Here is a 17,592-nt window from a genome sequence, read left to right on the forward strand (position 1 = left end):
AAAGTTGTCTCCAATTCTAGCATACAGCACAATTTTTCAGTTACAATGAATATATATATTTGTTGTCCCATTTTTTCTTCTATGAGCTGCCATAAGATCTTTTATATATTTCCCTGTCCTATACAGTACAATCCTGTTTATCTGCTCTACAATTTTCAACTCCCAGTCTATCTCTTCCCAACCTCCGCCCCCTTGGCAACCAAAATATTGTATTCTATGTCTCTGAGTCTATTTCTGTTTTGAATTTGGGTATTTATTGTTTTCTTTTCTTTTGTTCTTAAAATCCACTGATGAGCTATCTCATATGGTATTTTTCTTTCTCTTTCTGGATTACTTCACTTAGACTGATTTTCTCCAGGAGCATCCATGTTGCTGAAAATGGCGTTATGTTGTCATTTTATATGGCTGACTAGTACTCCATTGTATAAATATACCAACTCTTCTTTATCCAGTCAACTGTCGATGGACATTAAGGCTGTTTCCATGTCTTGGCTATTGTAAATAGTGCTGGCTATGAACACTGGGGTACAAGTCTCAACCTTAATTAGGGTTCCTTCTGGATTTATGCCCATGAGCGGGATTCCTGGGTCATATAGTAAGTCTATTCCTAGGCTTTGAAGAATCTCTATCCTGTTTTCCTCAGTGGCTGCACCAAACTGCATTGCCACCAGCAGTGAAGGATGGTTCCCTTTTCTCCACAGCCTCTCCAGCATTTGTCATTTTTGGATTTTTGAATGATGGCCAATCTGACTAGTGTGAGGTGATACCTCACTGTAGTTTTGATTTGCAATTCTCTGATCATCAGTGATATTGAGCATTTTCTGATGTGTCTTTTGATCATTCGTATGTCTTCCTTGGAGAATTGCTTGTTAGATTTTCTGCCTATTTTGGGATTGCGTTGTTTATTTTTTCTTATTTAGTTGGATGCACTGCTTATAAACTCTGAAGATCAAGCCTTTGTCGGTTTCATATGCAAATTATTTTCCCATTCCGTAGGTTGTAGTTTAGTTTCAGTTCCGGTGTCTGTACTGTGCAGAAGCTTGAAAGTTTCTTTATGTCTCATTTGTTTATTCTTGTTTTATTTCTTCTACAAGAAGATTTTCGAGACTTATGTCAGATAACTTTTTGCCTATATATTCCTCAAGGAAGTTTACTGTATCTTGTCTTATGTTTAAGTCTTTGATCCATTCTGAGTTTATTTTCGTGTATGGTGTTCTAGCTTCAGTGGGAATATTCTAGCTTCATTGATTTACATGCTGCTGTCCAGTTTTCCCAACACCATTTGCTGAAGGGACTGTCTCTATTCCATTGTATTTTCTTGCCTCTCTTGTCAAAAATTAATTGACCAAAAGTTGTGGATTCATTTATGGGCTCTCTATTCTATTCTATTGAACTATATGTCTGCTTTCCCACCAATACAGTGCTATCATGTTGACTGTAGCTCTATAGTATTATCTGAATCATTAGTGTAAATAAATGCCACTGAATTTAAACCTTAATCTTGTAACCTGCTACCTTGCTGAATTCTTCGATCAGCTGTTGTAGTTTTTGTCTGGATCTTGCAGTGTTTTCTATATATAGTAACATATTATCTGCATATAGTGAGACTTTTACCTCTTCCTTTCCAGTTTACATCCCTTTTAATTCTCTCTCTTGTTTGATTGCTGTGGCTAGGACATCCAAGATTATATTGAGTTGGAATGGTGATAGTGTGCATCCTTGTCTTGTCCCAGATTTTACTTGGAAAGTTTTGACTTTCTCACCATTGAGTACTATGTTGTCTGTAGGTTTGTTTTCTATAGCTTTCATGATGCTAACATATGTTCCCTCTATGCCCACTTTGGTGAGAGTTTTTATCATACATGGGTGTTGAATTTTATCAAATGCTTTTCCTGCATCTATTGAGATGATCATATGGTTTTGGTCCTTTCTCTTTTTGATATGCTGTATTACACTGATAGATCTGCTTATGTTGAACCACCCCCGTGTCCTTGGCATGATCCCCACTTGGTTATGATGTATAATCTTTTATCTGTGTTGTTGAATTCTATTTGCTACTATTTTGGTGAGGATTTTGGCATCTGTGTTCATAAGTAATATTGGCCTGTAATCCTATTTTTTGATAGTGTCTTTGCCGGGTTGTGGTATCAGGGTGATTGTGGCTTCATAGAATGACTTTGGAAGTATTCATCCTTTTCAATCTTCTGGAATACTTTGACAAGTACTGTTATGAGTTCTTCTTTGTATGTTTTGTAGAATTCCTCAGTGAAACATCCGGTTCTTGACTGCTTTTTGTAGGGAGGCATTATATTACTATTTTGATTTCATTTCTGGTGCTATGTTTGTTCAAGGGGTCAGTTTCTTCTTGATTCAGTCTTGGTGGACTGTATGTTTCCAGAAACTTGTCCATCTCCTGTAGGTTATCCAGTTTATGTCCATATACTTTTTATAATATTTTCGTGTGATATTCTGTATTTTTTTTATTTGTTGTAATTTCTCCATTCTCCTTCCTTATTTTGCTAATTTGTGCTCTCTCTCTTTTCTTCTTTTTGAGTTTGGACAGAGGTTTGTTAATTTTTCTTATCTTACCAAAAAACCAGCTTTTGGATTCATTGAATTTTTCCCTATGGTGTTATTAATCTCTATTTTATTTATTTCCTCCCCAATGTTTATGATTTCCTTCCTTCTACTGCCTTTTGTGGTTTTTTGTTCTTCTTTTTCTAGTGCATTCTGCTGGTGGGTTAAATTGTTTATTTGTGGTTGTTCTTCTTATTTGAGGAAGACCTGTTTCTCTATAAACTCCCCTCTCAACACTGCTTTTGCTGTGTCCCATAAATTTTGTGTGGTTTTTCTTTCATTTTCTTTTGTCTCAAGGTACTGTTTCATTTCAGCTTTGATTTCTTCATTGAATCATTGGTTTTTTAATAAAATACTGTTTAACCTCCATGTTTTCCTTTTATTCTCCTTTGTTTCTCTGTTGTTGATTTCTAGCTTCATGGCATTGTGTTTAGTAAAGATGCTTGAAATAATTTCAATCTTCTTAAAATTGCTGAAGTTTCCTTTGTGCCCAAGTACATCATGAATCCAGGAAAATATTCCAAGTGCACTTCAAAAGAATGTATATCCTATATGTGGGGGGTGCAATGCTCTGAAAATATCCAGCAAGTCTAATATTTCTATTCTATTATAGAACTTCTCTGTTGCCTAATTTATTTTCAGTCTCAATGATCTGTCCAGTGATGTTAATGCAGTGTTGAAATCTCCAAACGGAAATCCCACTTTATATCTGTTTGTAAACATTTTATGTACTTATGCGCTCCTGTATTTGGTGCATATGTATTAACGAGTGTGCTATCCTCATATTGTATCACTCTTTCAATCATTATATAATGTCCTCTTTATCTTTCTTTATGGCCTTTGTTTTAAAGACTATTTTGTCTGTAATAAGTACTGCAACACCTGATTTTTTGGCTTTTCCAATTCTATGGAATACCATTTCCATCCTTCGTTTCTCAATCTATATGTTTCCTTCTCTCTGAAGTGGGTCTCTTGTATGAAGCATATTGAAATTTCTTGTTATATTATCCACCCTGCCACTCTATGACATTTGACTGGAGCATTTAATCCATTAACATTTACAATAATTGATGATATGTTTGTGTTTATTGCCAATTTGACCTTATCTTTGCAGTTGAATTGGTATTTCCTCTTTGTTCATTTTATCTTCGTTTTATTGTGTGGTCATTTTCCTTTGAATTATCATGAAATTTATTTAGTTTTAGTGATGCCCTGATTAGTTTTTGTCTTGTTGTTTCCCTTTTATATAAATCTTTTAGACCATTATTATAACTGCTTTTATTAAACTGATAGTAACAAGATCCCAAACCCATTCTACCGAGAACAAAAATTTTAAAATGAAAGACCAAAAAAATATATTCTCTATTTTCCTGTGACCTTTTCCCAATGTCAATGATTTGTATGTCTTGTTTTAAAATTTTGTGTTTATTTTATTTGTAATTCATGAATTATCACCTTTCCAGCTGTGAGTTTCAAATTTCTGTAGAATCTTGCAGCTTTTCTTTTTTGAGAAGACCTTTCAATAATTCTTTTAGCATAGGTCTAGTGTTGCTAACTCTTGAAGCTATTTCTTGTCTGTGAAAACCTATATTTCTATTTCTACCAAAAAGAAAAGCATTGCTCATCAATGTATCCTACAGTATATAATTTTTTTCATTCAGGACTTTGAATATATATTTTCACTCCCTACTGGGCTGTAGTTTTTGTGTAGAGAAACAGCTGTTAGGCTTATGGTGATTCCCTTGTAACTCACACTTTACTATTCTCTTGCTGTCTTTAGGATCATTTCTTTATCATTGATTCTGGCCATTTTAATTATATGTCTTGGTGTGGGTGTATTTTTTTTCTTCTTGTTTGGAACACTGTGAGCTTCCTGTACTTGAATATCTGATTCCTCCATTAAGTTTTGGAAGTTCTGTCATGATTTCTACAAAAACCTTTGCAATCCCCTTTAATCATTCTTCCCCTTCTGGGACTTCTATCATGCCAAGATTCGCATGCTTTGTATTATCCCATAGGTCCCTTATGCTTTTTTTCATTTGTTTCTCATTGTTTCTCTTGTAGGTCTTCTGATTGGGTGCTTTCTATTTTCCTGTCTTCTAAGTCACTAATTCATTCCTCTACATTATCTAGTCAGCTTTGCTACACCTTTAAATCATTCCTCATCTCAGTGAACGAGTTTACCTATTCTACTCATCTCTTCTTTATAGCTTCAATTTCATTTTTGACATATTTTGTATCTCTAAACACTATCTCTTTTATTTCCATCAGTATTTAGATCACTCCATTTTTGAAATCTTGATCTATTTGGCTATTGATGTCTATTTCACTGATAGTTCTTTCAGGGGATTTCTCCTGTTCTTTTAATTGGGAACTGTTTCTCTGCTCCTTTGTCTTACTCCTTCCTCTCTGGCACTGTGGTTTTTGGAGTATCAGTTATCTAATGTGGTCCTAAAGGAGTTTAATCTACCTAATGCCTATGTAGCAATACAACTTAGAAAAGACAAAAAAGAGAGAGAGAGAAAAAGAATTTTAAAGAAGGGAGAAATAAAGGTTTGAAGACATTGTATAATGAATAATAGAAAACGAAGTTGAAGCAGAGTTTTGAACAACAATAATAATAAAAATATTTTAAAATGTTTCAATGGGATTAAAATGGGGGTATATATAATTCAATAAGAAGTAAAAATTAAGAGGGTAATAGAAAATGGAACATATAAAAACAGATTAATACAAGGGGGTTGTCAGTGTCCTCCTGGAGACTGTGAACTTTTAATGTGAAGTCTTTCTTTATTCATCCTGATTTGGAAGCTCATCTTGTTGTTTCCAGAGGCCCTCCATTGGAGCCCTCATCTGTGCTGCTCCCAGGGCATGTCGGTAATCAGATCGTTCCTACACCCAACACTGGGTCTGATGAAGCTCTCTTTACTCTCAGCTGGCTTCTCAATGCCCTGCCTGATGCTGCAGTCAGAAGTTGCAGACTGACCAGGCAGGATTGGCATCATGCCCTCTCCAGCACCATGGTCAGGGGCTGTTTCCTGCCCAAAATTTGAAGGGCCAACCTCCCCCACAGGTTGCCGATCTCTCTGCTGCTCTGCGCCACTGTGTGCTCTGCCTCATGTTTGCACACCGGAAGTGGGCTCAGGGAAGAGTGAGGTACAGCCCTGTCCCTGGTCTGGGCCAAGATCCAGCTCCTTGATTGTCTTCTCAGACAAGTTCACTGAGGAACCGGACAGAAGAATCCTATATGTCTCAGGCTGTAGACAAGTCTCGGTCTGGCCCTTAAGGCTGCTTAGTCTTTAGGTGTAGATGCAGGTTTTGCCCCCACTGCCACCTGGGTGTAAATCACCAGAGAGATTGGTGGCTGTGTCTGAGCCCCAGCTCTCATCACCTAGAAACTTTGTGGAAATTCAGAGATGGGGAATGCACCCTTCCACCCACAGGGCACATCTGCCCTGTTGTTTTATGGAGGGCCCAGGTTGTTCTGCCCTGTGCACCCACAGCCATGACACAAACCCAACTCCATTCTCCTTGCCACCACAGTGCAACCATCCCCATTGACTATCCAGGTCAGCAGCATGGCACAGCCCCCAACTTCTGGGCTGCATCTTTGGCTGAGTGTCACAGGGATCCCCTGTGACTGTTTAGCTTAGTTCTGTCAGTCAACTTATACTATGTAATTGTTCAAGCCTTGGCGGCTCCCCCACCATCCTGCCGAAATCTCAGTTGGAGAGGGGAGACAAAGTGAATGAGCAACAGTCCTTCTTTGCTGCTCCCTCCCTGTCTGACATGTCCCACTCTGTTTTGCCTTTTCTTCTTTCTTTCTTCCTTTTCTCCTACCAGATTTTTCACATCTTTATCTATTGAAGAGGACAATGTTCTGTCAGACTTCTGCAGGTTCTCTGGTTAGCTGAGTGGGTCTGTGGATGTGAGTCTTGGTGCATTTGTGGGAAAGGGTGAGCTACGAGCATCTCTCTTCTCCACCATTTTTGCCTCCCTCCCAAAATGTCTCAATTTATGGTGGAAGAGATATATAGTCTGGAAATAAATGGAAAAGATATCCCATGGAAATGAAAAGAAAGTGCAGATTTCAATGCTCAACTCACGCAAAATGTTTTAAAATAGTGGCCAAAATGAAACAATTATGAGAGTATATAAAGAAAAACAGATCAATATTAAAATAGGGTATTACACTCATTAAATTTTATATGGAACCAACACCATAGATCCTAAGTATAAAATGAAATTTTAGTAGACATGTAAGAATTAATTCATTATAAAACAATCATTGTAGATGAGTTTGACACCTCACTATTTTGATAGCCAGATCATCCAGAAAGAATATCTGTAAGGAAAAAGAGATTTAATTACATATTAGATCATTTGAACCTAAGTGAGCTATTGGACACTGCATCAGAAAAGCATAACACATAATGTTTTCAAGTGTGCAGAGGATGTTATCTAAGCAATTAACCACACATTATGTCATGAAATGAGCCTCAGGAACTTTAAGAGAATATAGACTACAGCAAGTATTTTTCCATACACAAAAGTAAGAAACTGTGCATGAATTTTAGAATGAAGAATAGAAAAACACAAACATGAGGTCAAATCACATCCTATAAAAAAATAAAATAAAATATGGTCAATGATGAAATCGAAGAGGTAATAAAATCATACCTGGAGACAAATTACAATGAAAACACAACTTCATAAAACGTATGGGATGCAACAAAGAGAAATCTAAGAGGGAAGTTGAGAACAAATCAGGACTTCTACAAGGAACAAGAAAAACCTCATAGAAAGGACAAAGCATGCCACACAAAATAACAAGAAATAGGAACAAACAAACCCCAAAGGCAGTAGAAGGAGAAATCTTTAATGATTATGTTGAAAATAAATAAAATAATAATTGAAAAACAAATTAGAAATCATAAAATCAAAAGCTTTAATTTTTATTTTAAAAATACTAACAAACAGGTAAGCATTAAGCCAGGCTTATCAAGAAATACATAGAGTGGACCCGAACAAAAAAAGAAATGAAAGAGTAGAAATAATATCTGATATTACAGAAAAACAAAAATGATTATAAAAGTACTATGAGCTGTTATGTGACAACCAACTGGATGACCTAAAATAAATGGACAAATTTCTAGAAAAATACAGCCGGCCAACACAGAATTAAGAGAAAATTGAGAACATGAAAAGAGCAATCAGTATAAGTTATTTAAATTGTAAAATTTTAAAAACACCCCTTGAACAAATATCTGGATTCTTTCACTAAAACCCCATTCCCCCTAACTATTTTAAAAAATGAAGGAGGAAGGACAATTCCCAAAGTTATTCCATGAGGCCAACATTACCCTTATAACAAAACCAGTCAAAGACACTACCAAAAAAAAATATGAAAATGAAAATCCAATATCCTTGATGAATATAGATTCAAAAATACTTAAAAACTACAACAAATTGATCCAGCAATACATATAAAGGATTATACACGATGATCAGTTGGATTTCTTCCAGAGTCACAAGGATGGTTCAACATACACAAGTCAAGCAGCATGACACATATCTAATAAAGGAAGGACAAAATTCACAAGACCACGTCAATACACAAAGGAAAAGCATTTGACAAAATTCAATATACATTCATCATCAGAACTCTCATGAATGTGACTACAATGGGAACATTTCTCAACATAGTAAAGGCCATTTATAACAATTTATAATACTCAGGGTAAAGGCTGAAAGCCTTCTGGGTAAATTCGGGAACAAGACAAGGATTCCTACTCTCAAAACTTCTGTTCAATAGTAATAGAAGAAAGGAAAAGGGAAAGAATAAGAAGTAAAAGAAACACAAAATGGAAAGAAAGAGGCAAAATTGGCACCAGTACTGAAGGCATAAAAATCTACACAGAGAGTCCTAAGGGCTCCACACTGACTATTATGAACAATAAATAATTTCATCAAGGGAGCAGGGTACAAGATTAATGTAAAGACGTCTCTTGAATTTGTCCACATTAATCATGAGATACCATAAAATGGATGTTGAAAGCAACAATATTTAAAACACCATTCCTCCGAATATATTGGAATAAATGTAATCATATATGTGAAAGATCTACACACTGAAAATTATAAAACATTGAGAAAGAAATTAAAAATGTTTCAAAGAAATGAAAAGTTGTCTTGTGGTCTTGGATTGAAAGAGTTCATATTGTTAACATCGCCGAACTACACTAAGAAACCTAAGGATTTAGTGCAATTCTTGTAACGAAGCTGTAGTATTTTCCACAGAACCGAAAAATAAATAACTCTAAGTTTTCCATGAAACCATTAAAAATTGCCAAAAAGATCTTGATAAAAGACAACAAATCTGGAGTTATAACCCTCCTGGATACCTTACTCTACTACAAACCTACAGTAATAAAAACACCATTGCATTGGCACAGAGATATAATCAATAAAAACAGACAGAGAGCCTAGAAATAATTCCACACACCTATGAGCAATGAATCAATGATAAAAGGGGCAAGAGTTCACAATGGAGAAATGACAGTCTCATCAATGGGTGGTTTTGGGAAACCTGGGCATCTACATTTAAAACAGTGAAATGAGAGCATTCCCTGAAATCATATACAAAAATAAACTCCAAGTGTATTAAGGACCTAAATGTAAGACCTGACCACTATAAAACTGATAGAAGGGAATATATGTGATACACTATTGGATAAGAATCATAGGAATATTTTCTTACATCTGTCTCCTAAGGTAAAGGAAATAAAAGCACATATATGCGAGTGGGACCTAAACAAACTTGAAAATTTCTGCACAGCTAAGGACACTATCAATGAAATGAAAACACTGCCTGTGTAATAGGAGAACATATTTGCAAACAATGCAAGTGACCTGGGGTTATTAGATGTAGGTTAATAGAAGTAACATGGATTTAGGTTACACAACTCAAGGTGAAAAACAAAAACCCAATCAAAAACAATAGCAGAGTACCTGAGTTAATATTTTTCCAAAGAAAACATTTAGATGAGTGAAAGGCAAGTGATAAAATTGCTCAACATTACTAATTATTATGTAATTGCAAATCAAATCCACAATGAGGTATCACTTCACATTGGTCAAATGTCTATTATCAAAACGTCTACAAATAGTAAGTTTTGGAGACGATGTGGAGGTAAGAAATCTCTTGTATACTCTTGGTAGGAATGTAAATTGGTACAACTTCTAAGGAAAACATTATTCAGATTTGTTTAAAAACTGAAAAGTTAACTACTATATGACCCAGTAATAACTCTCCTAGGAAAAATCTGGGGAAAAACCCTAAACTGAGAAGAACCAATGTTCACAACAGCACTGTTTATAATATGTAAGACAAAGAAGCAATCCAAGAGTCCACAGTAGACTATGCACTTAAGAAGATATGATGTTTCTATTAATATGCAAAGGAAAATTTCTCATTCATGAAAAATTTTAACACATTGCTATATCAGCATCATGAAAGGACTTAGTAAATATTGTGCTTAGTGAAGTAACTTAGGCAAAGACAAAAGTATATAATAAAATTTATATGTGGAATCTAAAGAATAACAAATATCTGTGTATATCTATAGCTATCTATTGAGAGATGACAGATAAATAGATAGAAGTATAGATACATACATACCTGATAGATAGATAGATAGATAGATAGATAGATAGATAGATAGATAGATAGATGATAGATAAATAGATAAATAGATAGAGAGATAGATATAAAGATACATAGATAGATAGGTAGATTGAGACGTGATGGAGAGTTAAAGAGATTAGATAGACAAGACTTAAGCAGACTCAAAGATATGGGAAAAAATTTATCTTTACAAAAGTGGAAGGGAAAGAGAATTAAATGGTAGGACAATGACAGACACAAAGTAGTATACATTAAGTAGAGAAGCAACAAGGATAATCTGTATAGATTAGGTAATTATACACAAAAGCTTAAAATAATTGTATGTTACAATTATGGTAATAATTCATAATGCAATATAATCTGCAAAGAGGTTGGAATCACTATGCTGTACATCTGAAACTACACAATATTATACATCTACTTTACTTCAATTAAAAATAAAACAAATCATGCATAATTTAGTTCTTTTTGGGCTAATAGCATCTTCATTGAATATTGTTTTATTTTACTCTTTAGTTTTTATGATTACTGTTTCAAATTATTTCTTTTATTCTTGTGAACTTGATTCCAGTTTGAAGTATCTATACTTATTGCCCCTAATTTCCTATTTTTCTCTCTTTAATCCTTATAGTAAAGTATCATTAAAAACATACCCAAAAAACAGTTGCAAGTTTCTCATGGTCTCTCCTTAGCATTTTGGTCAATGTTTTGCATATTTTGCCATTTTATATTTCTAAGAAGACTTCTTTTCTATACCTCTTATATGGTGTCTCGGTTTTGTTTTTTCATCACATTCAGGTTTGTTTGTCTGTTAAAGTCTTTACTTTCAGTTTGCATCTAAGTGATAACTGTGTAAGTATTAATGGGTGAGTGATTTCTTATTTCAGTAGTTTGAAAATACAATTTTATTTACCCTTGGCTTATGTTTTCTGCTCAGAAATCTGCTCATAGCCTAATGGGGGATCCTTTGTAGATTAACATAACTTTTATTGGCTGCCTTTAAAATAATACTCTGTCATTGACTTGCCAATTTGCATATGATGTATTTAAGGAGATCCTTTTGTCTTAAAGTTATTGGTGTTTTGTTGGCTCACAGACTTGTATATCAGTTCCTTACACTGGTTCAGGGAGTTATCGACTATTACTTCTTTAAATACCCATCAGCTGGCTTCTAACTGTCTTCTCCCTCCAGGATTCCACTCTAATATGCACTTCCTGAGCAAGTTTGATGGTTAATGTTGAATTTCCACACTTTTTAATATCTTGTATCTCTGCCCTCTCCTATCATTTCTAGTTCAGTATTGGTGTGTTTACTAATCTCTCCTCCACAAAGACAGTCTACTTAAAATGCTTTCTGTTGCATACTTCATCTCATTTATTAAGTTCTCCTAGTCCTCCAATAATATTTGTTTATTTTATAGTTTCAGTCTCTTTGGTAATGTATTTCTTATCATCATTTATTTTATTCCTGAGCTCACTAAACTGCTTTCTTAGTTTTGTTATTTGTATTGAGTTTCTGTATGACAACTCTTTGGATTCTCTATTAGTTACATGGCAATATACCATGACTTTAAGTTTGTTTGCTGCAGGGTTAACATTGCGTGTGCATGTTTGTGTGTGTGCAGGTGCGTGTGTGTGTGTGTCTGTGTCGGTGTCTGTGTGTGTCTATCTGTGTGTGTGCATGTCCTATAATGTTACTGTGATTGGTCATGATCTTGATAAATTATTGCTCTGATGACACTTCATAACTGAATGGGATTTTGAGTCCTGGTAGCTTGAAATGTTGCACAATTTTTGGTTTTACTTACCTGAGTTACCTCTGATAATATATCAAAATAGCACTTTCCAGTCGCTACTGTCTGGATAAAAGATGTGCTTTCATTGTCACTTCTTAGACTTCTCGGGTAGTTAATGCCACTTTTGTCACTGGGATGTCGAACCCTTCCTTTTATCTGATATCCCTTAAGAATCAGTGTACACATTGAAGAAAGGTGCAAAGACAGGTGGGTATTTGGAATCAGGCAAGTGCCTTTGCCATGTCCAGTGTTGTAAGGTAACTTGTCTCCAGCACTGTGAATGGGGAGTAGGGACAGTCCATGAATGTCTGAGTGTATGAAGAATGGAATTTCTGTCTCCATTGTGGCTCTCTCCTAGTTACCTGTGATCATGAGTACTGGTGCATTTGGAGGCCGAAGCTGTGTGAACCAATGAGACCCTGATTTTACTGGGTTCTCTGAACTTGCGGTCTCAGATATCCTATTCAGTGGGCCTTGGTTGCAGTCACCAACTCTGCTCTTCCCTCAGTTCAGCCTCCACTGTGTGTTTTAGTCCACTGAACTTCACCTGTTCACATGTGTTCTGGTGTATTGTTTTGTGTTGTAGTTATTTTTGTTCAGATGTGAACGTTTTACTGACTCTAGATGTAAGGGGAGAGACAAAAATAGTTTAAACATGTCACTTTTAGAAGTATATACTTTTTCAATTAAAAGCTTAAATTCTACTAAGGACTTTTTAAGAACACTAAATAAAGTGAACAAATCACCTCCCTTAATATCATAGTACTACAAAATATTTTGAATTTCCTGGGTTCTTTTATCCAATGTTTATCCCACCTACATGTACTTTTTACTAAAATATATTCCTGTAATCTCTTTAAAATCAATTAAATTATTAAAATACTTCTCTGTACTGTAAATATAGCCCTTTTGGTTCTCTAATTTATTACTAGTAGCTTGCACATTTCTGTCTTCTTCATCCTTCTTCCCTTATCCCGCAGGAAAACACTGCCTGGAACAGTACACATATATATGTGATTCTTTTTCTGGTTTTTTATTATTATTACTCGTATATCTTTATTTTCCTCATTTAAGTGACAACGTAGTGTGTTTTTTTCTGTATGACTTATTTTCCTATGTGCAACACACTCTGGGTCTAGTCACATTGTTCCAAATAGCAGAATTTTTTTAATATACAATGACTAAGTATTTATTATGTTACATATATCTCACATCTATTTCAGCCAATCATCTGTTGATGAGCAGTTGAGTTGTGCTTCTTCCCTTGGCTACTATAAATGATGATGTTAAGAACATTGGGGGTAATATATACTTTAAATTAATCTTTTGGTTTTTTTTTTAGATTTATACCGAAAACTGGAATTGCTGCAACATATTATGCTTCTATTTCCAGTTTTCTGAGCACTGTCCATACTTTTATAATAGTGGATGCATCAATTTATATTTCCACCAACAGTGTACCTGGTTTCCCTCTTCTCAACATTCTTATTAATGTTTCTCATTTGTAGAATTTTAGTTAATAACCATTTTGGTTGCTGTAAGATTATATTTCATTCTGGTTTTGATTTATATTTTCCTAATGAATAGCAACATTATGTTTCTTTTTATGTGCATGAAAATCTTCCACATGTCTGTTTTTGAAAAGTTTCCATGAAGATTCTTCAACTGTTTTAAAGTTGGGGTTTTCATATTTTAAATATTGAGTCTATTTTCCTTATATATATTATTGATATTTGCATCTTGTTGTCCCATTGTCTGAAATTCTTCCTTCAGTTCTGTCTGTTATCATAAGTGTTGTTGAAGGTTCCCTTTGCTCTGCAAAAGGTTTTCAACTTCACACTTATACAAGAAAAAGAATCCCTATATCGCACAGTACATCTATTTTTTCCTCAGTTAACTAAAATCTGTAATTGTTTGTTTTCCTTTTTTTTAAATTTGGAGACATATCAAAAATAAGCATTGCTATAATTTATCTCAAAGTCAGTTCTGCTAAAGTTCTTGGTCAGATATTTTATAGTTTCAGTCTTTTCATTTAGGATATTAATCCATTTCTATCTCATTTTTTATACTATGGAAAGAAGTGCTCTTACAACTTCATTTTACATGTACTGTCCTGTTTTCTCAGAACTATTTGTTGAAGAGACTGCCTTTTTTCCATTGTATACTCTTGCCTCCTTCTTTGTAGACTAATTGACCATATGTGTGTGGGTTTATTTTTGGACTGTTTAATTTGTTCCATTGAACTATGTGTTCCTTTAAGTGCCATGTTTTGATGTATTGATTACTGTAGCTTTGCAGCATGTTTTAAACTCAGGGAGGGTAATACCCACAGCTATGTTCATATTCCAATATAATTTTAGAAACTTTGGTTCTTTCAGATGTATGTATAAAATTATTATTTTTCCTTGTTTTGAGAAGAAATTTATGGATTCTGTGAAAATAGAAATTTACTAAAAGAAAAAACCTGAGAAAAATACTAAAATGTGGAGGATAAATCATACAATATTAACAACAAATGGATTGCTGTATAAATTAAAGAAAAATATATAAAGAATAATGATAACAAAAACAAAATCCATGGGGTATAACAAAAGCAGTATTAATAGGGATGCTTATAGCAAAATAATCCCGCTTATAGCATAATAATCCCACTTATACAAATAAGAAACATCTCTCTCTTATAACATATTCTTACAACCAAAAGATGTAGAAAAATAATAAAATAAACTTGTTAGTAGAAGGAAAGACAGCTGAAGGGACAGAACATAATTAAATAATATAAGGATTAAAATAGAAAACATTTAATCAAACTAAATAATGGCTTTTGAAAGATAAATAAAGTTGATAAATTTTAACCAGACACATGAGCAAAAAAGAGTTACAGATTAATAAGCTCAGAAATAAATGAGAATTTACAGCTTATATCAAAGTAATACAAAGCATCATATGATGATACAGCAAATTTTATGTCAATAAAATGGAAACCCTAGAAGAAATGGACAACTTCTTAGAAAGACTTAATCTCCGAAATGGAATCAGAAAGAAAATATGAAGAGATTATCACTAATGAAATTCAATATATATTTATAAAAATTTCCCAAGAAACAAAATTCCAGGCCTAGACAGCTTCACAGGTGATTTCAGCCAAACATTTATAGAAGATCTATCACCTATACTTCTCAGAGAATTCCAAAATTTTCGAGAGGAAGGGAGGGTTTCTACCCCACATTTCTGTATCACATAACTGCTAAAACTGGAACAAATACCTCAAAAAATTACAGGATAACTACTACTGATAAACATAGATGCAAAAATCACCACTAAATTGTAAGCAAATCCAACAATACATTAAGAGGTTTATACAATATGATTAAGTCCATTTTATTCCAGGGATGCAAAAGTGATTCAATACCCACAAATTTATCAGTATGATACACCACACAAACTTCCTGAAGAATAAAAACTATATGATCAACTCAATAGTGTCATAAAATGTTTTGACAATTTCAATATCTATTTATGAATATATTTCTTCACAAAGTGGGCATGAGGAAACATAATTCATCACAGTTAAGGCCATATATGACAAGAACTCAGCTAACATGACACTCAATGATTAAAAGCTGAAAGCATCACCAATAAGAGCAGGAAGTATTCAAGAATGCTCACTCTTACCACTTTTATTCAGTATAGTATGGAAATTCAAGCCATAGCTATCCAAAAATAAAGTAAATAAAATATAGCTAGTTAAGAAAAGGATTAAAAGTATCTGTTTGCAGATGACATACTTTAAACAGAAATCCTAAAATTGATGCCACCAAACTACTAGGGCTTATCAATGCATTTGGTAAAATTTCCGAATTTAAAATTAACATACATAAATCTTGCATTTCTACACACTAACAAGAAGCTCACTGATACAGAAAGTGAGGAACTGTCTCATTTACAGTTGCATTACAAAAAAAAAATCAAGAAATCTATCCAACCAAGGAGGTAACAGACCTGTACTCAGAAAACTATGAAATATTTATAACAGAGTTTGAAGATAATGCAAACAGATGAAAGGATATACTGTGCTTGTAGATGAAGAAAAATATATTGTTTAAATGACAGCATTAGCCAACAAAATACACAAATTAAATTCAGTGTCTATCAAAATACCAAGTGCATTTTCAGACCCTTACAAAAAATAATTCTAAAATTTACATGTAAACACAAAAGAGATGAAATCACTAAAAAAAAAAAGAAAGGAAAGAAAACAAACAAGCTAATAACATAAACAACATTAACAAACAACAAAGAAGATGTATCACTGTCCCTGATTTTAAACTATAATACAAAGCTACAGTATTAAAAAGAATATGGTAGTGGCACAGAACAAACAGAATATAGGAACACAACAGAATGCCTGAAAATTAAATCAGACATCTTTGGTCATTAAGCCCATTACAAAAAATGAATATACAGTGGGGGAAATGTAACCACCTGGCATATGAAACCGATCAACATCACCAACCATCAGAAAAATGCAAGTCCAAAACCAAATTAGATTTTATGCCACTCCTGTCAGAATGACTATTATCAAATAGATAACAAACATAACTGTTGGTTAGGATATAAGAAAAACAACCCTGATGCACTGCTGGAGTGAATGTAAATATGTGATGTCACTGTGGAAAACAACATGGAGCTTTATTTAAAAATTAAAATTGAAACATAATCCAACATATACATATCAGGATACTTATTCGAAGAATGTAAAAACACTAATTAGAAAAGATAAATTCAACCATATATTCACTGCAGCATTATCCACAATAGACAGGATATAGAAGCAAATTAATTGCTCATCAATAAATGATGGATAAAGAAGATGTGTGTTTATAGTATATATATCTACCCATCTTAAGTACAGATTTATCAATATATATACACACAATTTAAATATATATATGCACTATATTTATAAATATATATGTATATATATATGCACACATACACATAAAAATACAATGTGTTATTACTAAGCTCTAAAAAGAATAACTTCTTGCCATTTGCAGCAAATGAGTTGAACAAGAGGGTAATATGCTAAGTGAAATATGTCAGATAGTGAATGACAAATGCTAAATGATTTTACTCATATTTGGAATTTTAAACAAATGAACATAACAACACAGAAAATGACTTATACATATAGAATGAAACTGGTTGTTCACAAGAAGGAGGGAAATGGGGTGAGGAAAAGAAAAATTTGAGGAAATTAAGAGAGAAAATTTTTCAGTTGCAAATTAAATGAGTCAGGGTCAAGAAATGTACTGTATGGGGAATAGCCAATAACTATTATATATCTTTAAAAAGCAACATACCATAACTAGAAATATTCTGGTGATCACTTTGAAATGTATTAAAAACAGCAAACGGTATGTTGCATAAGCGAAACTAACACAGCATAATAGATTAATGTACACTTCAAAACAAACAAACATACATATAGAAAATAATTAGATTTGAAGTTAACAGAGGCAGGGTTTG

The sequence above is a fragment of the Vicugna pacos genome, unplaced genomic scaffold (genome assembly GCF_048564905.1).
Source record: "Vicugna pacos unplaced genomic scaffold, VicPac4 scaffold_20, whole genome shotgun sequence".
In the NCBI taxonomy this organism is placed as follows: Eukaryota; Metazoa; Chordata; class Mammalia; order Artiodactyla; family Camelidae; genus Vicugna; species Vicugna pacos.